General features: G+C 37.5%; 1 long non-coding RNA gene across 1 annotated transcript in view; it reads left to right on the top strand.

Moving 5' to 3' along the window:
• The first annotated feature begins 1668 nt into the window (after positions 1–1668).
• Positions 1669–26728, top strand: part of LOC124165425 — a 134127-nt gene continuing 109067 nt past the window's right edge. Inside the window, exon 1 of the long non-coding RNA XR_006866227.1 lies at positions 1669–1735. This is a non-coding gene — a long non-coding RNA (uncharacterized LOC124165425). The remainder of the gene's footprint in view (positions 1736–26728) is intronic.

Here is a 26728-nt window from a genome sequence, read left to right on the forward strand (position 1 = left end):
ATTTCCACTTTCACGTAAAACGAGCGCATGGTACGTAGGCTACAATGTGAATGTAAATATTTATAAAGAGAAACGTTTTTCTGAGGGGCTAAAAAGGTAAAATAAATTTCTACGAGTTTCTCTAACTTATTCAATTCAAATACAAAAAACGTTGAGACCACGTTCCACTGTAACACCCAATGCATACGTAATATCATAACATAACGACTTTACGAATTACAATGAAAAACACGTTTATTAATTATTTTCTACAAAACAAACAAATTCTTGATATACGAATAAGATGTAACAGCTGTTCCCCTTCGTAAGCGAATTATGTTGGGACTGAATATCAATATCTAGAAACAAATGCGCCTTAGCATGAATTGGGGCTAGTATAACGAATTTTATCGAAATATTATTTATCGTGATCGTGAATGATTTCACTTCAAAAATGCCTCTATTTAAAGTTTTAATGAATCGGGATACACAAATATCTCAGCTTTAATATCCAAAACGCAATGCGCAATAACTCTGGTGAGAACGGAGTGAGTAACGGATCACAGCCTTTGGTGTACAAGACATTGTGAATGTCAAGAATTCGATAATTTTCACAGTGGAATAACTTAGTCACTCAAGGAAACGTGATTTTCGCAAGACAAATAATTGAATAAGAAATACCTTTATTTGCACTTATCTTCCATATTGTATTATTCACTTCCTTAGATGCACCAGCTCACGGATAACATTGTACATTAAAAAGGAAATTAACGGAAAAAGGAACGTAAACAAAAATAAAAAGTTATCACCATCACAAAACACGATAATAAAATCATTTTTACCAACCTATATTATGTAAGACTTGTTTAAAAGTCTTTCTACTTCAATCGTGTATCGCCAGCAAGATACGAACTATAGTCAACAGCACGAATCATATTTCTAATACGGCATTTAGAGCACTTGTTAACTTTGAAATTAATAACCACCACACTCTCGATGTAATATACCAAAAACAACAACTAATTTCTTACCTTACATTTCTCCGCTTTTGATTTGAATGCGCTTTGATTTAAACAGATGTTTGTTCTTGCGGAAAGAAAACGCGAAGAAATAGACACTTCAATTATTACTTTCTTAATTTCCTACCTTATATTTATCATTTTTTCGTTTCATTTCCTTTATCTTCTTTCCCAGTTTAGCTCCTCTTGTTTGCATAAACAAATATGTTGCTATGATTCTTTGCTTGTATGACTGCCGCGCCGCCATTGGAATTTGGTGGCCATTTTTTAAACTAACCCCCATACACTCAATTTTATATGAATAGACGGATAAATAATTGTTAATTTAGTGTTTTCATAATTTTTCCTGGGGTTTCAGACAATTTTAGAGGGGGTCTTCATTAAACTTTTTGCCGTATCTCGTCTCGTTCACCCCAAACATTTGTATACGTGAATGAATGAATGAGTGGTCGTTAAGGGGCTTCATGTTATATAGATATAACATAATTATGTCATTTAGAACAGTCTGTTATGCGTTTAAAAAGTTTCAATTAACTAATTTGTGATAGATATTGGAATGGTACTGGATTAAACTGACGGACAACTGGCGTTGTCTAAAAGATTTACTCCTCAAAGTTGCTCAATTAACCTTTTTAAAATCACGTTCTTTTATTTTTCAGGGTGTTAATACGTCATTCCAGCGGTGTTTTGCGCGTGAAGATTATTCTGGCTGAGACGAGTCAAACAAGGAAACTTGGGTGAGTTTTATAGATTTCTTTATTTCTTTATTGATGAATTATGTTTAATGCGAGTTGCATTATCGCTTGATGATATTAAGGGTCATTTTATAATGTTCATCTAAGTTATTTTGGAGCGTGAAATTCATGGCCAACAATTCCTTCCCCTTCATCTTACCTGTTTAATGAAACGTTATTCCGCAGTACTTTACTTAAAATTTCAAATAATCTCAAGTCAAGGTTATGGTAATTTCATGTTTTCATTAACGCCAAGTAAACTTAAATCCAGGGCTGAAAGCTAAAAAGAAGTTCCTCGTTTATTAAGAGGTTAAAGTATTTATTGAAATATGAATTAAAAACAAGTTAGCGAGCATTTTCTTTATTTTCATAAAAAACAAAAAAGCTGTAAAAATATCAGAAAACTTTGATTTCTCAATATTAAAACTACCGCAAGAACAATCTTAAAAATGTCGTCCTGTTGGACCTATTGCATTCTACTCCTTCATATATCACGCTCAGTTTAGAAAATACTATTTCAAATTTTTTATGTAAGTTTATTTATACCTTTGGCCCACAGTCCTATATGGCAACGTGAGCGATGTGTTTGAGACCTTCCTCCTCATGTCCGGCATTCTGTCATTAAGATCAAGGGAATAAGTGAGCGGAATATTTTTGTATGGAGTCTACACTAATGAATATGCCTTACTTGCATTATTAGAGCATATAGACTGTGTTTTACATATAATTGTGGCTTTTATACTCTATAGAGTTTTGCGTAAATAGTTTTCTACACAATTAGGGGTATTTAAGTCTATTATTGTCCAAGTAGGGAGTTTAAAAGTACAAAGGTTTATTAAAATAAAATATGTGATAATTGAAAAATTATAAATGATTACTTTCAAATATATACTAATAACCCTGTAATTTCAATGCATTTGAATAGTCTTTTTTTAAATATAATCAATGCCCTACTGCTAGCTGTCATTATTAATCTTGCATCAATACAACATTTTACATAGGGCGATTAAATGGCATGTGCTTCTGTAGAGTCTTGAAAACTGGATATTACCCAAGTTCAACACGGAGCCAACACTTAATGGTGTCTCTTAAATAGCTGCTGAGTATTACGCTGGAGGGTTTAAAAAACTCTTTACTGGGATATTTTATATAGCATGAGGTAACTTTGGACTTGAAAATGCTTCAATGATTCAAACAAAATGTATTATCGAGTTAACCGGCTTTTCTATCAGCTTTCATAAATGAAAGAAATTTTATTTTTCGCCTTTTATAATGCTGCGGGAATGGTCTTTAGGGTATCCTAAGGTACATCGCTACTTTAGTTTATAACTCTGTTTAGGGAAGATTAGACATGGCATTCCCTTTATATTTCCTGATTTAATTTTATACTATTTTCACAATGTTTTTGCATCCAGATGGTTTTCTACGAATATATTCCATTATTAATTTATTTACTCACGGAACTATTGGCCGTTTCAGCTAAGAAATCCAAAACGGTGTTATTTTTGGACACCCAAATACCCCAGTGATTAAAAATCGAATATGAGCCATGTCCTCATCTGCTTCAGTACCTTTTAGATTTTCGTAGCGTAGCATGAAACTCATGTCTTCCGTTTACCGTACCGTCTTCATGTTTTTGTTGACGTTGAATTTCGGAGTCACTTCGTGAGCCATTATCAAGACAAGACCGCATAGTTTGCTTTCGTCATCATTCAAAAGCCATGAATCCTGTGATTGGTTTGTCGCTGCTCTCCACTCAATACTCCTATCCACGTATCCTTTATCACTTACATATTTCTTCTCCTATATATCCTTCATCTCATTCTCTATGTATCTCATCCGTAGTTTTCATCTGACGTTCTTCCCTTCCACATGTCCTTCAACGACAAATTTCATTAATGCATTCGCGTATCACAACGTGGCGAGTTATAGTGCCTTGTCTTTTACCTAAGTTTTTCAAAAGGCTTCTCTACTACTCCTTGTAACTAGAAATTTTTGTTGTGTTTCTTCTATGTTACTCAGAAGATCTATTTGTTTTTTTTAAGCAATTCCTAATCTAGGATCGGCGACTGCTGATTTTTTAAATTCAATTTGCTCGCAATGCAGTATTTCTTCCAATTAACTGTTTAATAGTAGCATGATAATAATGGATATAAGTAAGAAGTTTAGAGTATAAAAACATAAGAGACGAGAATACAAAAATAAAAAACATTCAACGAAAATACGAAAGAGGAAGAAAGAGGACTTAGTTTTTTTTACAGATATAAGGGGCATAGGAAGGTTGATGAAAGAGTCAGATGAGAGGAGGAGAGGCTCTAAATTATCTGGCAGTGAGCTAAGACGTGAGAAGAGGCATGTGATGAAAGCAATGTATGCGCTCTTGGCTTATTAATGGCTAACGAAGTCACTCCGAAATTCAATGTCAACAAAAACATGAATACGATACGGTAAACGGAAGAAATGAGTTTCATACAGTGCTACGAAAATCTAACATGAAATTTAGCAAATGAGTATATGGCTCCTATTCCATTTTCAATCACTGGGGTAACCGAATATTCAAAAAATAATACTCTTAAATTTCATAGCCCATATGCCTCATTTATAAATATCATATGCCTCCCATCGCTTCTTAACTCTTTGCCACATAAGCTGACTCTTCCATAAAAACCTTCCTATGTCCCATATATCTGTAAAAAAAAAACTTATATCCTCTTTCTTCCCCTTTCATATTTGCTTTGAATATTTTTTTATTTGCGTTTTTGTTTCCCAGCCTCTTATGTCTTGCTTTTTCTAAATATTTTAAACTTCTTACTTTTATCCATTGTTGTCATGCTACAGTTACACTGTTGCCTGGAATAAATACTGTATGCCAAAAACTTAAATAAATAAATCAGCAGTCATCGATCCTAGGTAAGGAATAGCTTGTAGAACAAACGGATAGATCTTCTGAGTAATATGGAAGTTCTAAGAGGAGTAGTAAAGAGGAATTTTGAAAAACTTAGGTAGAAGACGAGACAGTATAATCCGCCACGTGGTGATACGCGAATGCGTAAATGAAACTTGTCGTTGAAGGTCATATGTAAGGGAAGAACGGCAGATGGAAACTACGGATGAGATACATAGAGGAGATGAAATATTAGAAGCAGAAGAAATATGTCAGTGTTAAAGGATACGTGGAGAGCTGCGTCAAACCAATCGCAGGATTTGATGTTTTTTGGATGATGATGAAAGCAATCTATGCGGTCTTGTCTTGATAATGGCTCACAAAGTGACTCCGCCATTCAACGTCAACAAAAACATGAAGACGGCACGGTAAACGGAAGATATGAGTTTCACGCTACGCTACGAGAATCCAAAAGGCACTGCAGCAGATGAGGACATGGCTCACATGCGATTTTCAATCACTGGGGTATCTGGGTGTCCAAAAATAACACATTTTGGATTTCATAGTCCAAACGGCGAATGGTTCCGTGATTGGAGAGAATAAAGAGAATGGAATATACTTGTAGAAAACCATCTGGATGCAAAAAAATGTGAGAATAATATAAAATTAAATGTAGAAATGCAAAATGAATGCCGTGATCGATATTCTCTAAACAGAGGTATGAACAAAAGGAGTAATATACCTGACGACTTAATAAGTACGACGACGGAGAACTATGCTTTAAAGTTCTTTCCCGCAGCATTATAAATGGCGAAAAATAAAATCCTTTTCCATCCGACAGGGCAGAGTTCAGGGCATTAATATGTGAAATTGGTGGCTCTATGTGTTTTATTATCTCTTGAAAATGGCACAACAGCGTTGAAAAAGGATTAAACTGTGTGGAATGTAGAAATAAAGTAATTTTTCACCTGAAACCATGGCAAAATTCTACAAAATAAGCCCGTCTACGATTAATTTTATTTCAAATCCTGATCCCTGCCGAGGAAACTTGTTCTTGGTTTTTATCACATTGAAACCCTTAAGGCTGTTTTTGACATGCTTACACCTTTGATATATTATTAGGGTGATTAATGGTGAAGGGCCAGGTTGGAGGATTTGAACATATTCATCCAATAGCCCAATTTAGAGAAATTTTGGCGAAAGTGTTCATTCATATTCCGTAATGAAATTCTTGTGAATTATTAATATTTAATTACTGTAATCTCAGGAAGTTAAAATAATATAAAAGGCTTCATCATTTAATCAAGATGATGAATTTACAGAGGGAACCTTTTCTCACGCCATCGCTCATGTGCTGAAATTCCTTTCTGAAGGATTATGGGATGTTTCATTTAATTTTAAAGATGAAATTTCCCTTTCGATATCTTTACAGAATTACCTATTAGTGTTGCTTGATACTATTGATATTATCCCGGTCATAGGTTAATAGGAGCTGTGGTCACTGGATTGTACAACTGAAAATTTGTTCATCTATTTCGAAATTATATTAGGATATTTTCTCATCTAGAAAACTAGGCTCATCTTTCCTTACAGTAGCATTAGGCTTAGTTGCAACCGGGGTTTGATAACAAGAATTTACTTAAAATTATATTGAAGGGACATGATTAATTGACTTACCAAAACTATGCGACTCACCGTTGTATTAAAACGGAAAAAGTATTGAAGCGTTTCTTTAAAAAAGTCTTACTATCGTGAAGTTATCAACCTTGTATGAATGTTATCAGCAATAAAATTGCTATCGATGTAATAGAGAATTTTAATTTTACGCGAGACTCTTAATGGTAATATTTCAAAAGTTTTTCTCAGCTACTTGTGTTCTTAACCACTAGAAATTAGCTATGTAACACATTTATTTGCTGAGTGCTTTTTCCGGGTGTTTTCACAGGAATTAACTATAATATCGAACCAGAATTATAGTATGAGTATAATGTCGGCCTACCTTTGGAGAAGAGGGACGAAAAGTTTTTAAAAACTTCCGTACTGATGTTATCAATAGCATCTCTCGAGCATAAAGAACGTAATCTTTCGGTGCACAAATGCAAAATCCCTTAAAAAATACTATAATTCTAAAATTACTTTTTTGTCTTCAGAAAAGAGATTTTTTTACTGTGAGAGTCTCATGAGGCTTAGGAATGGGCGATATAGTGATCTGATCGGACCTCGAGACTTCTATGAGTCTCCTAGTTCTTCTTCGAATGCAGTTTGCTCCGTATTTTTTTATCCCTGACTTGATCTCCGGGATGGACTCGAGTGGAATTTATATGTGCCTGTGTGTACTACTGAAGGGGAATGAGGGGCAAGAGTACACATCTAACAAACGACTTTAAAAAATTTGAATTAGAGTTCAAATAATAATTTTTTTTCATACAATTTTTTCTCTTTTACATGATCTACGATACTTATCTTCTATTTCTCCATAAAAAATAAATAACAGCCGTATTTCATCAAAATGTACGAGAAAAATAAATAGGAATCTTGCCCCTCACGTGGGGGAGGAGTTTTAATCACAGTTTTCACATGCGAACTTTCATTCTGCGGAATATTTGGAGCACAATTCTTTCCTCCATGTTTTACATTCATGACACATTTTCTAATCAATAATTGGTGGATATGAGTGCATTTTTCCTCAATCACCGCAGTGATATGTTTGAATTGACGAATTTTGGATCACTCGTTAGCAAAAGAGTTCCTGGAAGTCCCCATCTGCAGCCTTTAATTTCAAACGTTTCCTCGTCAAAGTAAGGGCTTGGCGAATGTACACTCATGTCTGTACAGGTGTAGTTTGGAGTAAAACAGGCAGTATTATGCATATCTAAGAATAAAACGCTCATAAAATTCTGGAATTGAGTAATATTTTTCGCATTCCTGATTATTAAATGATATATTTCCTGTTGAAAATACCGCCTTAATACTTTAACGCAGAGACAATTCATCCATTTATCGACCAGCTGCAATAGATAGTATGTATTCTCCATTGCTCCTCCTCAGTGTAGCTACTTCCAAAATTTACTGTCCTATTGCTTTCCGATCAGTTTTTCTCTTACAGTTCCGCATTTTCTTTCAAAACCATCATCAACGAAGTACCTTAGCTATCAATAAGAGAAACTATAAGATCATAGAAAAAACAATGATATGTGGTGAGGCTCGAGTCAGCGCCCGTTGGGCAAGAGTGCGGAAACTTGCCCCAGGACTCTTACCCTAACGGCACTTGATACACCTAAATTGCCATAACACAACCACACGTTGTGCTGCGAACCAGCTAACTGCATGAAACTTCGAGGCAAGGAATGCCTTTAAACGAACGCTAGGCAAACATAGCAGTTAAAGAAACGCTCAAAGCACATATAAAAGTTACCCCACCCTACTAATTACAGACACATTGCATGAAAAGGAAAAATAATAAAAACTCACGTTCTATCGTTGATTGTCTTCCACTGGACCACTCTTTCCTGTGCTGTATTTGGTCATATAAGTGAAACTGACTGATTTCAAGTGGCATCATCCAGGCATTTAGAGAAATAGTTCGGAAAAGGTATCTTGCCACATGCGGACACTTGCCCCACACTACCCTATGCACTGTGGATTTGACGGAGCATTGGCCATGCACGCGGTTACATTAGATATTAGATACACTTTTCCACAGTTATTGCGTAAGAATAACAGTGGAAATTTAAAATTACATTTTATTTTCATGAATCGAACTTTCACTGTATCATGCCTAAATAGGGTGGTTTCCTGTTATTCTTTTACTGCCCAAATTGAAAGATTATTACTCCTGGAGTACGTATTTCACCCTTTCAAGTTTTTTAATGACGATATCTATTTTTCGCGATGAAATGAAAAGTGAAAATTTTCAAGCGCGCGAAAACGAGACGGCTAAGCATGACTCTAAATGTGTCAATTATCAATTCACCTGTTACACGAGAAAAATATGTTTTCCTAAGAGTAACTATTCCTTTTACTAAGTTTTTTATTCGACCATATGAACGAAGAATTTTAATGATCAAATATGACGATTTCTGTCAAATACGTTGCGTAAAAAGCCGTAGGATTATATCTAGCAGTTAAAACGGCATATTCCGGCGATGACGGCAATATATGGTAATGCGGGTTGGATAACTGCTTATAGATACCGGATTAGGCAGAAGTTGCGAAAACGCAACATTAATTTTCACCATGAGCAAATTTTTTTGAAGGCACATATTTTCAATTTACCTTATTTAGCTTGTTATTAGGTAAAATGAAGAGAAAAAATTAGATATTTTCAAGTATTTCTTTACTCGGCCGGCAATGGGTTTAGACGAAAATCGCCCCGCGACAATCGCCCCCCTATACGAAAACGACGATTTTCGTTTTTTTTTTACTTCGAGTAAGAAGAACAATATAAACGTTTCCTTGCATGAAAATTTTAAATTTTTTTTCATAATGTATACGTGACTGCAATATTATTTTTTTTTGTATTCCTCTGAAATTGAAATCTACCTTTCGTCCATTTTAAAAATCAAAGAATGGGGAACGTTTAATTTTAAAAAGCTATTTGTAATTCGAAGATGACGTTCTCTCTGTAAAAATACTATGAAATCTACTAATTGAATATTTTACCCTTGACGAAATTAGGAAGACGACCGTCTCGCCGTTGTCATAGTTTTCGCATTTACTCTTTCGACCCTAGAAGCAGAAAGTTTACGTTTAAAATTTTTTAATGAGTCATTGTTGTAATCGCATAAACAATGAGTAAAACGATATATTAGACGACGCTATGGAGCTTCGACAGGATTTTATACAAATGGTTAAAGTTCAGCGTACTACCTTTTTTGCGGCGATAGAAGTTGTAAAGAAAAATAAATTGGTTGAATATAGCAGAGTTTTTCTTTTACTTCACGATAATATAAACTTGCGTTTATTAGTACTTTACATCATTGAAAATTAACTCGCAATCCGTGGTGGGAACTTTTTCTCGTTTCTTGCAAAAGTTTTCTTGAAATGTTCGCCATAAGTTTCCCTTAATTTTCAGTCTTGAACACGTTGCACTCTACGCCCCCTTTATTACTATAAACTGCGTGTTTATTTCTTGTTACGAGCTTCAAAAACCTCAACTAGAAAGTTCGGTTGTTTTTGACACAATCTTATACAAGCCATATTATCCTTGAGGGCAACGCTGAAGAAAATCTAATCTGCTTTAATCCTAATGTAAACCTTCTTTGGTAGCCAAATTCCAGACATCGCCCCCGGCTTGATGAAGAGTCCTTAATTTATTACGAGATGAACTCTTGAAAAGGAGTTTTGTCTGCTCTGAATTTATTTTCCGTTTTAAGCCCATTTTCATCGCCCTCTGCCTTCTCAGGAGCCTATGCTTTGGGATTTCCCCGAATTTAATATTCTCAGGTGTTAAGCTCTCAGAACTTAGAAATGATTTCCCATCTACAAAATTGAATGGTGTAACTATGGCATAGACCCCCCCCAGAACCCTAAAAATAAAGGCAACAATACTATCGAAGCAGAATTCACTAACTCTTGCTTCACTTTGTGGTATTTCATTATAAGTTTTCCTGGATATCAGACAATTACTTATACCACTTATTTTTTATCTGAGCGCGCCCCGGGTTCTGAAGATGATGATAATTCATTGAAACCCGGGTCGCGCTCTGATAAAAAATAAGTGGTATAAGTAATTGTCTGATATCTAGGAAAACCTACTATCGAAGCAGCCCTACTCGTCTGAAATAATGTAAGTGCATGTTTTCATTTAAATTTGGCCTCTATTATTTATGATAATAAGTAGTTTATTTGTGTAATAAAATATTCTTTAGGCAGGTTATTTGAATAAATACGCACAAAGCACAGTGGAATTTTGTATATTACCACCTCGTGTGGTGTATTAATCAATCTGATCAATTCAACTTAGACCAAGTCCTTGTTAGGCCATTGGATACAATCATTCACTGCTTGACCTCAATATTATATATTTCATAGAGTATCAACCTATTGGTAAAGTGAATGAATTTGAGCGTCCCAAGGGAATGGCATCAGTCTACTCCGTTCGAATATTTCATATGAAGCGGCATCAGGTGGATTAACTTGAGACTGAAAACGGTCTATAAAGTCTTAAAACGATGATAATAGCAGAGTTTTCTATAGCATCAATGTTCGGCACTAATAATGTGCATAATAATAATATTTATTCTTCGTTATATATATTCATACAGGTTATTATTTCCATTCGGGAAATAAAGGTAGCCTGTAAGGCAATGAGCCTTTAATTAAGCTAACTTCAAAATTCTCACCTGTGGAAATAAAAAAAAAATGTACACCCAAAAGTACCCATTGCCTAAAGTTTATATAATATAATAAATATTGAAGGGAATTTTCTGCATAGTAATAAATTCAAAACTTTACTGACTGTAAACATTATTGCAACGTGGACTGTACAATGCATAGGAATTTATGCATAATATAAAAAATATAATACCCTTTTGTATAACTTTTCGATAACTTTACGATAGCGTTTTAATATCACCAAAATTTAATATCCATTTTCTTATAAACCAGAGAGTAATACAATTATTATGAAGTATTTCTATAAGGTATGCAATTATATTTACGTTTCTTCATTCTACCGACTCTCATGTTAGCAGAGGAAGTCCTAAAATATAGGGTTCTAAGTAGAGCTCAGTTTTTCGAGCGTCATAAACCGTATATTTTTTTCATACAAAGACGGAAAAAATACGTTTTATGTAAGGATGAGTTTCTGATGATATTTTAAAGAGGAGATCCTGTAGGTGTCGTGCCTAGAAGGCTGGCTTTCCCTTCACACGGGTCCAGCAGAGCTTTCTTCAGGCTGCACATCACGAACCCGAATCGGCTATTCATATAGGGTTCCATCTCGCGTTCCCTCACTGTCACCTCACCGCATGTCAGCCCCTGCCCTACTCCCTCTCCGACCACCTCTCCTACTTATCCGCTCTGTCCAACCCCCTCTTCTTCCCCTACCCACCACCCATCTCCCGTTCTGGAGGATGGATCGCGGGCCGCAATGTCTGAGGGAATCTGCGCGACAAATTAGCCAAACTCGACATCGGCACGGACGATTTCCGCAAAAATGAGAAAGGAAATTAAGGTCGATGCATGTACAATTCCTTTGCACCATTACAATCTTGAAACGAGCATAGATATTTCATAAATAAATCTAAAATATCATAGATCTATGACAACGATTGAAGAAAGTATTGTGTAGGTAATGGAAGGAGATGAGGGAAAAGTTTTTTCTGATGTTTTATTTGACAAATGATAGAGGATGTCCCACACAAAACCACTTCTTCATTTACGGATTTACCCATTATCCATATTATTACATTATGCTTTACAGATGATGGAATGTAACAAACACACACATGAAATAAACCAATTCAAATCGTTTTACACTGGACTGTGCGATCCACTTCGCCATAAATAACTATTAAATTTAGACCGCTTAACGAAAGCAGGATATTTTGTTGACCATATCCTGTAGAATCCGAATGCAACGTTAAAGAATTCGAAAAAAATTACTTTTGGCCAGCTTTTTTCGATTTGGGACTACTGTGCGGAGTTAGGATTTCCCTATTGCAGCGGCGCACCTTGGGCCAGAATAGAAAAAAGCTGGTCATAGCCACAAAAACAATTTTTTTTGAGCTAGGAAATTGAAAATTCGCACAAATATTTTCAAATAAATTGTACATAATTTCCAGATTATTTCTTTCCCGTGCCTTCACGGTAGCAATATATTTGAGGCCAAAGTTGAACAAATTTAGCGAAAAAGGACCATCCTCGTTTTTTTTAATAGCCAACTCTATCCTCGTGTAGTGGTTTCATGAATGGTTATATTGACAAAACTACTATATCATCTTAAATACCAGTTTTGTTTGTTCGATTGTAGGGTTGTTAAAGATTTTTTTCATCATCAACCATAAATATATAACAAAATGGCGGAGCCTGTTTTCATACAAATTTTTATATATGCGTAGAGAAAAAGCAGATGCTTCCGATGATTCTTCCAAGTCAGTTGTACCACGTCGTTCTATGAAGCTTCTATTGTTAATCTAAAGTAAAATCTTGCACCAACTTGCAACCAACTTTACATCGTTTTTTCGAGCATGCGGTGAACTCCGGTTCTGGCCGGCGGCGGCAGAGAGTACGGTGACGCGGCGATTTTATTGTGTTGGTTAGTTTCATATGCTCTCCCTTCTACGGAAGTGTCGTAGGATTTTTCTTCCTCATAGAGAGATCTTTCCCTTCCGCAGGAATATTAAATCATGGTTTCGCTAGTAGTAGTGGTCCACGTCGTCGCCCTGGTGACGAAGTGGGCTTCTCCCATCCCATCCCCATTCTTACTCTGGAAGCGTCGCGACGCGCGAGACGTGCCATAGGGCTCACACTGCCGCGGCACTTGCCTTTCCTCTTTCTTCTTCCTCTCCAGACACCTCTCAAGAATGACTGGGCGAATACGTTTTTGGCACTTGGATCCCGGCCCTCGCGCATTTTACCCTTCTGAAGATTCACCCTGGGTCCTCATCCGCTGGCATCAACTATCATATAGTCCAGCGGTTCCCAAACTTTTTCTTTCCGCGACCCATTTTAGCTCATTCTTTTTAGCCGCGACCCCCTAAAAATGGTCGTCCAAGTTTAAGTACGTTGTTCACCATATTATTAGTATCTCGCGACCCCTTTCCGAACGGCCTACGACCCCCTTGGGGGTCGCGACCCCCACTTTGGGAACCGCTGATATAGTCTATTCACTTTATGTCTGCGGGTGAGCTTTCTTGAGAGGCCGGACACTCTCGGATGGCTTCGCTGATAGGGGAGGGGAAGTGCCGAGAGAGAGAGAGAGAGGAGGAGCGAACATAACGTTGCCAAATGTACATAGGCGCTTTACTTTGTCACTGAAAACGTGTGAGTCATAGGTGGCCACAGGTATTTTGGCCTCGGCGCCGAGAAAATATACCTACTCATTTGGAAGGCATTGGGAATAATCCTTTCACGGAAGCTCATGACATTGTGAGCTACCATGCTGAATGAGGCACCGTTGGTGGAAGACATAATTAATCACGTAAAAGGAGAACGCGTAAGGTTTGGCATCACTGCTCCACGAGCAGATTAACGATGCTCACTCGGCGGAGGTATGGCAATGAGAGCGACTCACTGAGGTCACGCCTACTGTTTGTTGATTGGCAAAGGCAAAGCCACGTGTCGAGAAGCTTCCCCTCCCCTCATCTCCACTTGCTTCCACCAATCCAGCTCACCCGCAGAGATAAAATGAACAGAGTATAGGTTAAAATTTCGTGACATATCGTATTTGACGGCATGTAATACTCTCCCTAATTTTGGTACGGCGCGCACTAGAATAAACAAAGTCCGCGAGAACGCGGCACTAAAACAAGTTATGCTACTTTAAGATCTTATAGGATCTTATGAATCGAAGCGAGATATCGAAGGAGGTTTATCATGTCAGTACATCAAGCTTGCTCAATAACTCGCTCCTATGTCCTTCGATATCGAAGAAGCGATCGAATAATAATAGTAATATATAATAAAAAAATAAACAATAAATAACGCCACATGATAGCAATGAGCTTAACAATAACAATGACAACTACACATTTAGTAAATTTAATGGAGTCAGCATTGAACATTAACTCATGGATGTGGAACCTTCGCATATAAGACACCTGGGGATTTTTTTGAGTGATAATTTTGGAAATACTTTCCAGAGAATGTGTGACACAATTAGAAGAACTCTAAAAAACAAAACGAGACAAGAAACACGAATAAAGTTTTATAAAGTGATGGCGATCCCTACTGTACCATATGGATCAGCATTTTGGGTACCAAAAAGGAATGAATTAACGCAGATGGAATCATCGGAAATGAAATTTTTTAAATCAGTGAAAGGTTTCACAAGATTGGATAAATTAAGAAAATTAGAGATGAACTGGGTAGGTATGGTATGGTATTTTAAAGAGGCGACCGACAGCTTAGGTCATTTGCGCCATGAGGGAAGGGTAGGTAAGGAAGGGTGGAGAGAAACCCGGCTTCTGCATTACCCTGATCTTAGCGAAAGGCGCCAAGGGGACCACGGCTTAACGTCCCATCCGACGGACGGAGTGTTGCGCTTGAAATATCCTCCACACAACATTCAAGCAAGGACGGGGCAATGTCTGAAAATTCTCTGCCACCGCCGGGATTTGAACCCTAGCCCACGGAGTTGGAAGCCAACACTGTCGCCACCACACCAACCCGATCCCCATGAACTGGGTGTTCAGGCAGTCACTGATAAATTACAAGACTTCAAACAAAGATGGAAGGAACAAATACTTCGAATTCCAAATGAAAGAATTCCAAAAAAAGCGTTGGAATATCGAACAAATGGCAAGAGAAGTATAGGAAGACCAAGAAAAAGATGGCAATGTGGAGCTGGGACTGTCTTAGTAGCTTAATCCTGGAAGGAAGAGGAAGATAATTTTGGAAAAAAGGCGTGTCTCATAATCAAATACGGTAATTATCCTCCATCCTGTAATTTAGGAAACTCTCTGATTTTCTTACCTCCTTACCTTACCCCGAGTATGACTTGTCGAATAAGGATTTGATATTAGGTTATACAAAGCATCAAAATTTCGTGACATGATTATCCATGAAACATAAAGTGGTATCCCTTCTACCACAGATGAATCGGCCGAAATCGTTCAAAGATTTTTGCATTTAATCCACTATTTAAATCTACTTACTTTTATTATATATATAGTGCCGTACAGGTTTGCGTGGTACTTAAAATTAAAGCCAGAAATTATAAGCCTATTTAAATTCTCTATTATTTTAGAATTTACTTTCTATTTTTGTATTTTTAAGACCAGGTATATTCAGTGTATTCACAAGGTTAGCGTCTGACTTCGTAATTATTTTCTAAATCGTTATAAATTTTCCATTTTGATCTTTAGCCAATTTACTTCAACATATTATATTTTACGTACTTACATAATTAGGTCTCGGCATTTCGAGCTCCATTCTTATTTTATCACTATAGATTTTAATTTTTGTGACTTTTTCTGATTCCAATTTCGGCCTCTGTCCGATAACGCCGCTTTCTCTTTTCTAATTTTCACCGATTTCTACACTTCTTTTAAGGCTATTTAATTATTTCAAGCAGAACGGAAGTTACCAAATTCTCGAATAAGTCTCAAAATATCAACACTACTTGCAAACGAATACTTCCCCTTGCTGACCTTCTTCTGATTTCTCCCTGAGGACGCTTTCCACGCTTTGAATCATGAGAGAATGTGGGAGAAGGATGCACTCGTCGATGCCCAAATCCGGCCATCAAGTTAGCTGCCCAAATTCCCTCCCTTATGCTGGCTAACGAGTTGGGACATCCTTCCAAGATGACGTCATGCCCAAATTCTGGGATTGGCATAGCCAAATGGCCTATTGGGACACGGCTTTATTTCTCCTTGCGCCTGTGGCGGATCTATTGGGTGAGAGGGAGCTAAGGGGTCTATAGCTCCCACCCCTTGGATATCCAATTTATACTAGATAGAATGGCAATTTTTTTTCGGACCCCCACTACTGCTGGGAGTTTACTCCATACTAAGCGCCCCCTGTCTCAATCCTGGATCCGCTACTGCCTTGTGCCAAGATATGTCTTCGGAATTACGAGTTGAAAATGCTATCCAGCATGTAAGGAATCTCCCCTCTATAAAAATATGAGGACATTTTGTAGAGGAAAACATTTGGAGGTTACTGTAATTTTCTCGCATAGTGGTGTATGTAGTCGTTTTAGATAGCGCATAATTTGTCTCATTAAGAGCACGAATGGTCTTTGGTGAATTGAATATTTGAAGGAGGGTATTCAATGCATAGTTTACATACGAGAAGTGTGAAACACTTGATTCTTGAAACATTATGTTATGTAAACATCATGTGAGTTCGACCAACGATGCAGTAATATTTGAGCGATCAAGTCATTCGGTCTGCCGCCGGCCAGCCGCCCAAGGCGAAGCGGTGCACCGCTAATTTAAAACCGTCTAGATGTCGGATAGGCAACATTTTTTTCTCCATCTTGTTGTATATACTCTTTCCCAAGAATTTTGCACAGGAATCTGCGAGGAGCACCAAACTATATCGACACATTTTTACAAAAGAATAAGCCCAAAACTAGCGTTATATATAATTAAATATTGTTATTAGCATTATAAAAAGTACTGCAACAAACCAAACTTAATGGGATATTGTGAAAAAATGCAAACTCACAGAGTAGGAAATGACAGACGAATCCCATGAAATTAAAGCAGTCATATGCTAAGTTGAATTTCCAATAAATCGACTATTTCTACGCGTCCGATGTTTTGGCCTGAGCATACCCATGTTTGACGGGTTAAGCAGGCCAACATAATTATTACAAAGACCTAAATCGTACAAGATATTATAGGTCATATCCTATACAATTTGAATGCATAGTTCAAATCTTCCTTGTATGACTTTTGGCTAGATTTCTTCGATTCCGTGCCACTGTGAGCCGTCTTGGATTTGAGAAAAATCTGGCCACAAAATTTTTATTGCGAGCGTGAACGAATGAATTCCCGACCAGCTTAAAAAAATCCAGACCCTTTCCTTCAGAGTGAATGCCCGCGGAATCCCTTTGCACTTATCTTAATGCGAGGTCACTATTTTCCCCTGTAGGATTACCCCCATTCTGCTTAAAGTGGTCCGCAAATCCTGTATTTTACTTCTTTTTCCGTAATACTTTATCAACTCGCTTTGGCACTCGAATCTGGGTCTTTTCGTCTTCATAAGCTTCGTGAAGCATATGTTCCTGTGAATATGTTGTAAAAAGAGGCCAAGTTTGGAAAGTTTTAGGTAAGTTTTGATTTCTCCTTCTAGTAATTTTCCGAATCTTAGGTGTGTTGCCAGAATTTAGTGACGCATAATTACAAGAAGAAAGGAGAATGGAGCCAAATAATAGTTCCTTTTAGCTTTTATATTTGTGTCTCAATACTTATCAACTTTACGTAACGATGTTATTTCTCTATTCGAAATTATGTCATTAACATATCCTAATATTTGCTTATTATTTTTATGTATTTCATTTGATTGTTACATTATTTGTAAATGCCACGCAAACCCAAAATTCTCTTTGGTGGGATAGGATAAAATTGTTCTTCATTAATTGATTCGAATTGCAGACCGAGAATTAAATTCTGAAAAGTTAGCATATTTCAATTTAAAAGAAAAAATGAATAATGGCTTTTTTTCTATCGTTTGCATTTGCTATTATTTTATATCCTGAAACTGTGTCCTAAAAACATAGTAAATTTTGTCAAAAATGAAACCCCAGAACTGGATTCACTGCCTCAAATCGATGCATTGAAAGATAACCGATCGTGTGCCATTTTACCTAAATGTTAATAGCTCTTATTTTATGACAGCTAGGGTTATGTAAAATTAAATTTTCTGCTTTACTTGGCCGGAATAATATATTTTATTAGTGTGAGACGTAATATTGAATTCCACCGATGTATTTTAAATACGAAAGGACGTAATGTTACGTATTTGACTCCAAGAGTGTCACTTCTTCGTTTTTTTTCCATGAATCCTTTTTCTTCCCAACAAAAACTTACGGCGTTGGAGGAGTCTTTCGTTCAAATCAGACGTATAGATCGAGAGGGCCTTGAGGGAAAAGAAATACGTGGATATGAAAACATTCGCTGACAATTGAATAGCACGGAACAGCCTCAGGATTGTAAACAATGACTCGCTGTCGCTTGCTCGGGGGGGATTCGCGGCCTTTTCCGGTCACTCTGCCAGTTGTAACAGTTTTTATTGGACTCTATGACGCAACACTGTACCTCTCCCCTTCTTTTGAGATAAAAATTCACTAAATAGTGAAATTGCGCGATTTGGCCAAAATGAAAAGTGCTCCAATCGCTCTGAAAATTAATATCTCGACTTATCATTTTGCGTAGACTAGGAAAACGACATTTTTGAAAAAAACAACTTTTGGAACCCCAAATTCCCCAAATATTAGAGGCATAAAGGGATGTTGGAACTATAATCACCTATCCTACGCACACGTGTTGCTATTAAATATATACGAACCAATGCGCGTGCTTATAAACAACTCTATTGAATGATCGAGATTCCAACAATGTGTAAACCTACCCAATGGAAACAACGTCTAGTTTCCCTGTGATTAAATTCAAATATCAGGCTAATACACGCCTTTATGCGATCCCCAACTCCTACGGTTGTTTTCTCCGAACACCTACTTCCACCATGACTTGAGAAATTACTTCACACGGTGGTGCTTCATTCTTACGCTGTTAACTATATACTCTAAAGCCCAAATCCGAACACTGACTCATTCACTCATACAAATATTTGCAGTGAACGAGACGAGATTCGACAAAATGTCATTAAAATCGACCCTCTCTAAAATCGTCTGAAACCCTAGGAAAACGTGTCAAATTTCCTAACTAACATGTAGCCCCCTGATAGTCTATCGTCACTTAAGTCTTGGGCAAGTGCTGCTGTTGAGTGGCTCGTTTAAGCGGCTTTTTGTTAGAATTAAATGGAGATTTCTCGTGATAAATCCGCAGCAGAGTTCTCTTCTTGAAGATATGTCCTAAAGATATCTAAGTAGGTAAACGACTGCGGATGATTAGTTGTCCGACAACACTGTAATATATAGATAATAGAAATTTAGTACAGAAAAGTTTCTCAGGTTTTCCACTGGTTGATGTTTCCCATGTGCCTCGCATGAGACACATGGAAAACATCAACCAGTGGATAACCCGAGAAAATTTTCTGCACCTGATACGCCGGGGAAACCAAAGATCAGAAAATTTAGTGTTTCGATAATTTTCCTGGGGTTTCAGAAATTCTGAATCCTGAATTCTGAATCAGAATATTTTAAACGGGGTCGATTCTATGACTTTTTGTCTTATCTCGTCCCCTCATATTTGTATGAACAAGTCCGCTAGTGGTCGGAAGTGGGCTTTTATGGTATAAATACTCGCTTTTCTGATTTAATTCCTCATTTTTTCGTTTCAGCTCCTTCTTTTTCTTTCCCCCTTTTCCTATTTCACTTCTGCTTCTTTTGTTGGCAAATTTAAAATTTTTGTAATGATAATTTGTTTTTGTACTCGTTCTAATGATCGCACCGCCACCAGCGTGGCAATTTTTGAACTAATCCCTATAAAAATAGACAGGTATAAAATAGAAAATTTAGGCTTTTGACAATTTTCCTAGGGTTTCAGCATATTTTGGAGGGTCCATCGCAAGAATTTTTGTCATATTTTTATGAGTGAATGAGTGATAAGAATTGGGCTTTATTATATATACTATGTATAACGGTGGAAGAATGAAGCAACACCGTGTGAAGTAGTGTCGAAAGTCATAGAGGAAATAGGTGTTTCTGAGAAAACTACCGCAGGAGTTGGTGATCGCACAACGACGTATATGAGCCTGAGATACATTTAATCACAAGCAAACTAGACGTTGTTTCTATTGCTTAGGGTATCGGAATCTCGCTAATGAAATAACGGTGTTTCTACGCGCACGTATCGGTACATATATATTAGCAGGGGCCGGGATTATAATTCCATCAGAGCTTTATTGAGCCCTATCAACGAGGTGGGGCTTCTGTAGGGTGATCGACGGAAGGGTCCCAAGGGAGCAATATATGTATTATGTAAGGGAGGAGGAAGGATACAGGAAAGCGTGGGAAGTGGAGTGGATTCGGCAACGCCACTCAAGAGACTCGGTTTGAGAAGGCGAGGATATTGGATGTGATCAAGGTGGATGGGAAAGGATGGTGGGCCGGAAACTCGATTGGAGATCCGAGGTGAATGGAGAAGGATAGAGGGATTTAATTCATTAGAAGGGTTTCGGGGAAGGTGTCGGAAGAGGACTGGAATGTTGTGAAAACGAGAATTACCGCACTCATGATAATGTCAAACTCAACGATGGTTCGAAGTTTTCTATTTCAAGATAAAATTTAAATTATTCTGGTTACATTTTGACACAGATCCTACATTTCATCTACAACCTTTCTCAAACTTATTAATATAGAACACCTCCCTCTATCCTTTCGATTCATTTATATAGTTTACCATTATCGCCAGTTAGATATCTTTTTGTAGTGAAGGCCTTTCTGACTTCCTCAATACCCCGAAATCAATCTTTAATAATTACGAGTAAAAAGTATGTTTTTGTAAATCAGATTTCGCTGATGGTAGAATACATTCATACGAAGGCCTGAAACGCGATTGGAGATCCGAGGTCAATGGTAACGGATGGAGGGATTTAATTCATTGCGAGGTTTTCGGGGGAATTTGTAAAGAAAGGAATTCTGGGAAAACAAGGGTAACCTTTCAAATGAAAATATTAAACTCAGCGATGGATCTAAGTTCTCTATTTCAAGATTAAACTATATTTAAAATATTCCGGTTATATCATGATAAAAAAAAATTACTAATTACATCACTGCCGGCCTTGATGGTGGCGGGGTTAAGTCCTCGCCTGCCAAACAGAAGGCCACGGGTTCTAGTCCCGTCTGAGTAGGTAGCCCCCACTCAGGGAATGGATGTGTGATATTCGATGTTTTATGTTATTTCCTCCGATGTAAAAGGCCTTAAATGAGCTGTTTTTGGGGCGATGAAAACAAATAAATAAATTTACGCTGAGTTAAATAACCCAATACTGCTTTTATAATTTAATTAAGTTAAAGCTTTCATTATTTCATCCCAAAAAACAATATTCAGAAAAATATACAGACCTTTTGTACAAAAACTATGGGAAGCTTTAGGTTACCGCACTTCTAAGGGAACATAAACATGAAAGCTGGATGTTTAATATATCTGTTCAATTTCTTCAGTTACATACATGTAGAACATAGATCTTAAAGATGCTTCAATGCGGTTAACCGAGTAAATTTAATGAATAGACGAAAAAATAAGAAAGAAAAATAATGAAATTTATTATGTAGTGCTGGTGATTTTTTTCCTGAAAATTACAATCCTAATGTAACGGTGCTCACTCACTCAAGTCAATGCTTGGTTTGGATAGTTGGGGGTGGATTTAATTCATTAGGAGGTTTTCGGGGAAGGCATCGGATGGGGTCTAGAATGCAGGGAAACCAAAGAGAATCGAAGGAATCATAATAATTAACTCAACGATGGCTGTAGGATTTTTTTTTCAAGATAAAAATTTATAATACACTGGTTATATCATGACAAAGAATTCATAAATTACATTTTTATCTGTGGATTAAATTACCACAGAATTTTCGTAAAAATGTATATCTAATTCATAACTTTAATTTTGACTTCCCAAATAAAACAATATCACAAAAAATTGTGGAGATATCGTTCAAAAACTATGGGAGGCTTCAAGTAACCTCAGAGAGAATATAAACAAAGGAGCTGGTTATCATATATTTAATCCTCTCATTACATGTGGAGTAGGATTACAGTAGATGTAGGATATAGTTCCTGAAGATGATTCAGTGCAGTGATATGAGTATATTTGATAATTAAACAATGAAATGAGGGAGAAACAATTAAAAAAGCATTAAATTAAAAAATTCATTGCATAATGGTGCATAAGTGGTCTCATCATCTTGTGGTGCTCTACCCGTCGGCAGGTCCCCCGCGCTAATGCTGAATCCATTCCCTCCTGTCTTCGGCCATCTCCTTGAAGTCCCCATATCGTCCAATTTTTACGTTGTCGATAAACTTCAGCCTTCTCCTTCCCCTTCTTCTGATCCCTTCCACCGTTCCCTCCAAAGCTACTTTCAAAATTCCATTCCCTCTCACCATAAGTGGTGATGTGGTGAAATAAGTGATGATTTTCATAAAAAATACTACCCTAATGCAACGGTGCTCACTCTCTTAGCTTGGAACTCGGGGGTAGATTTCACCCCAGACTAAACCACTGGCGAGTGATCCAGGCTCCAATTGTGCAATAGGCTCATCACCGAAAGTAGCGTGGGGTTTTTTCTTCTTCATAGAAAAATATTCCCCTTCCGTAGATAAATTAAATCGTGGTTTCGCTCATAGTAGCCCACGTCACCCTGATGACGTCATGGGATTTCCCCATCCCATCCATCACTATCCTTACCGTGGAGGCGTCGTCGGGCTCACATCGCGGCGGCGCTCTCGATCCTATTTCTCATTCCTCTCCATACCTCTCCCGAGGATGACAGGGCGAATAAGATTTTGGTACTTGGTTCCTCTTGGGGCCTCCATCCATTGTCCAATAGACTTCTCCCGAGATTGAACCCATAACCCTTTGGACGTTGGTGAGCCGCTACACACTCCATGCTACCACGCTATTGGCTACGACGTTTAAATTTTATCTCTGCATTTCACGTTAGCAATTGACATACGACCACAATGCATGCATGAAATAACCATTTGAATTTATGAAATGATTTTTGCAAGCATGGATTGTTATTAAATCAACAAATAACAATTTATCATTTGACTTATAATTTCCGTTTATTTTGTAATAATTATGACGCGGTTTTATCTTTATAATGCTGCATTCAGCAGGAATTTAGCCATATTCAAATAACTGCAATAAAATAAAAAAATGCATTGGTTTTCATTTCAGTATGAAGGCATTTCACCAGGTCACATCGCAAATTGTTATTTTTCTCAATGTATACAGATTTTTCCGATGGGTTTCAAGTCCTAGCGTTTCCACAACTTCTGTGACTATTAATGCTCGAGTACAGTCAAGAAAACGCCAAAATTTTGCAGTGGGTGAGGTGAGAGCGAAGAGAGTTAAGACAAGAGAGTAGGAAACAGGGCAGACCGCAAAATATTCGAGGAGATATTGAAAGACAACTCTTATCATTGCTTGCGAAGGAAAATACAGAGGAATAGGTACGGAAGTATTGGAAATCTGCGATCGAACGAAAAGGATTTCTCTGTGATGGTATTGGCGAGTGAGAAAAGGTTTAGCTGCATATGCGGTTTTATTCCAGCGCCTATTATTTCCAGAATCAAAATGAATATTGACTTCATGTGCAACTGAGTTTTTATTTTTTATTAAAACATTATAATAAGAAACTTTGATGTAACCCTTTAATATGCATAGGTATAAAAAATATGAGCTCATATCACTCTCGAGAGTCTCAACGGGTGTTGAGAAGTCTCGAAGGGGCGAGACTTCTCAACACCCGTTGAGACTCTCCTCACAACACTCGACCCGCGCCGAGATTCTCGTCCCGACAATGAAGAGAAATTAAAGTCTCGTCAAGACCGTCGAGACGGCACTCTCACACAGCACTAGTTTTGTTACCAGCCGTTAACAAAAAAAGGAAACGCACATGTGAAGTATCGCCCATTATTATTTATTTAAGCGCCTTATTTTTTGAGGGATAATTGAGCCTATAACTACATTCGCACCTCCGCACCTATCCGCTCAAAAAATATCTCTCTTTATTTATCGCTCCGCTCTGATTTGTTCCTTCCTTAATTTATTAAGCTATCCAAGCATAAATCGCAAATAAGTCTCGTCTCAACCGTCGAGACTCTCGAGTGGTCGAGAGTCACGCGCAGCTCCAAACACCCGCCGCTATACGCCTTTTGAGATATATTGTGCAGATGAAAAACAGAAGCCATTCCCACTTTACGAACAGAAATACCACTACTAAGTGGCAGTGAATTAATTATTGGAATTCATTATGTTTTTTTATGCTTGAAGGAGAGCTACGGTAGGTAACCTTTTTGCCAACCCAACTTTTTTGTTTACGAATATGGAATAATATAATGTCTTTGATACCTGTGAAGAGTGAAAGCACACAGTTTCCATTTTCTTTCATCTTGAGATCAACTCAATAAGCGAAACACGTAAAAATCTACATTTAAGCTGTTGTCGCCGTCAGCCCAATGTTTTGCAAAGAAATTTTACCGTAATGTTTTTTTTTCAAATATCGTATTTTCATTTTTAATCGTAGATTTATGAAATGATTGCACGAATGCATTCTATCAGCAACGATAAGTATCTGATAAAAAAAATATACTGCTTAAATTAAGGTACTAAAGATGGAGGTCGGTGACTTTAAGAAGTCAGAGGAAAGCCTTCATTACAGGGGGATCCCAAATCGACGATATATGCGAACCATGAACATGAATGGAGGAGAGAGGAAGGGATACTATATTGTTAAGTTTGAGTATAAATTTTAGAAGAGTATTGCAATAAGGTGAACGAAATGGTAGAATGTTCGGTGGCGGTATGGTAACCGGGTATTTCACTATTTCTTTCCGCAACACTCACGATACAGAAATATATATTATAATATAGTATTTCATATCTTTTTTTGCAAGCATTGGCTCTTCAGATAAACCATGGTTATTCAAACTTACCTGATCTTTTGCAATTAAGTTAACCAAAAGTACTTTTTTAATCTGTCACTCGTATTCCTTGACCAACACGTTTTTTTACATCTATTCTATCAATTTCTGTACCGAACTCTGTTTAGAAACAAATCACTTATGCCCCTTGGCTTCACACCTCACGCAAGATCGTTGGTTTTTGGTCTCTACCTTGACTGGTAATATAGTTACCTTGATTTTTGTCGCTTTCTTAAATGCCCGCTAGGCAGCATCACGGCCATTTTCATCACCATACACTATTTGTGACCCTCCGTTCCTTATCTTTGCCAATCCCACACGTCTTCCCTCCACTATTCAACGCATGAAGAGGACGTAAGCTTTTGAGAGGACTGTACACATGTTCGTTTGCAACACAGTAGGCGCGTGTAGAACAAAAGAAGCATTGATCTCCTTAAACATCACGTCGTGCTACTGGCAAAAGAAGGCAATTTGATGGAACAGCGTAAGAAGTGCACAGGAGACCAAAAGATGGAGAGTTATTTGGAAAAATAAAGAGAATAAGTGCCTATGAAAACCTTGACCATTTAGAGGGGCTGTGAATTACAAGGATATTTGAATTCATCCTGAAAAAAAAAATAATTTTCAAAAGAAGAAGGACTATTGCTAGAACGGCCTGCAGGCATGGTCAAGGACGTCAGTCAACTGCTGCAATACTGAAATATTTGCAGGAATGTAATTGTAAGGAACTGCAGTATTGTAGCATGGTTTCGTGGTATGCTTTGAGGCCGTTAACATCGATGGAACATGTAGTACTCCAAATGCTATGCTGGCTGCTCTGTGGTCACGCTAACCTAATGAGTACCTACTCCCTGTTTACGGCCCATGTTTATTTTGCGTAGGAACACATTTGCTAGGGACCTATCCTATTTGCCTGAGGGCTCCCGATAGCATTGCCTTACTTGGTTGGCATAGGATTACGCGCATGTCTGCATCGTCGCCTCTCAAAAGGGGTTCTGCCAATATCTCTCTACGATCGACATCATCATGCTTCAGGATAGCATGTACTGTTGAAATCACCTCTAGTGTTACCGGCTGGAAGTGAGATTTACCTTTCATTGCCAAACGAGATCTACAGCTACATAATACCACACAAGCCGCCTCTAGGATGTTCGGCAAGGGGTGATCAATAGGGTGCCTCGTTTTGCCACTTTTTTTCAGGAGCGAATCGTAATACCCGGCAAAAGTTAAGTACCCGGCTGGGTATTACAGATATGATTTTTTCAAAATCGGTTTATACCTTCTGTTCGCCATTTTGTCTTGAAATTTCGAAATTTTCAACTAAAAACGTTAAAAATGCTAATAATTTTTCATTGGTTTTAGCAAGCACTCGTTTTTTCCAGTGGTGTTATACACTGGTCTTTCCTTGATATTTTAGACCAAATGCGTCAGCTCTATTGCTTTTAATTATCGAGAGAATGGCCTTTTATCGTACCCCCGAAAGCAGTTTTGTGTGGTAAGCAACCCGTAATACGCCGCCTCACTTTACGCTATGCGTACGATAAATGATGCGAAATAGAGATTTTATAAGTCATAAACGAGGAAATAATGTATTAAAATGTCAAGGGTAGTCACTAAGATGGGAGCACGCTCTTTTATGCCATTGTCGACTATACTGACCAT

The sequence above is a fragment of the Ischnura elegans genome, chromosome 9 (genome assembly GCF_921293095.1).
Source record: "Ischnura elegans chromosome 9, ioIscEleg1.1, whole genome shotgun sequence".
Lineage (NCBI taxonomy): Eukaryota > Metazoa > Arthropoda > Insecta > Odonata > Coenagrionidae > Ischnura > Ischnura elegans.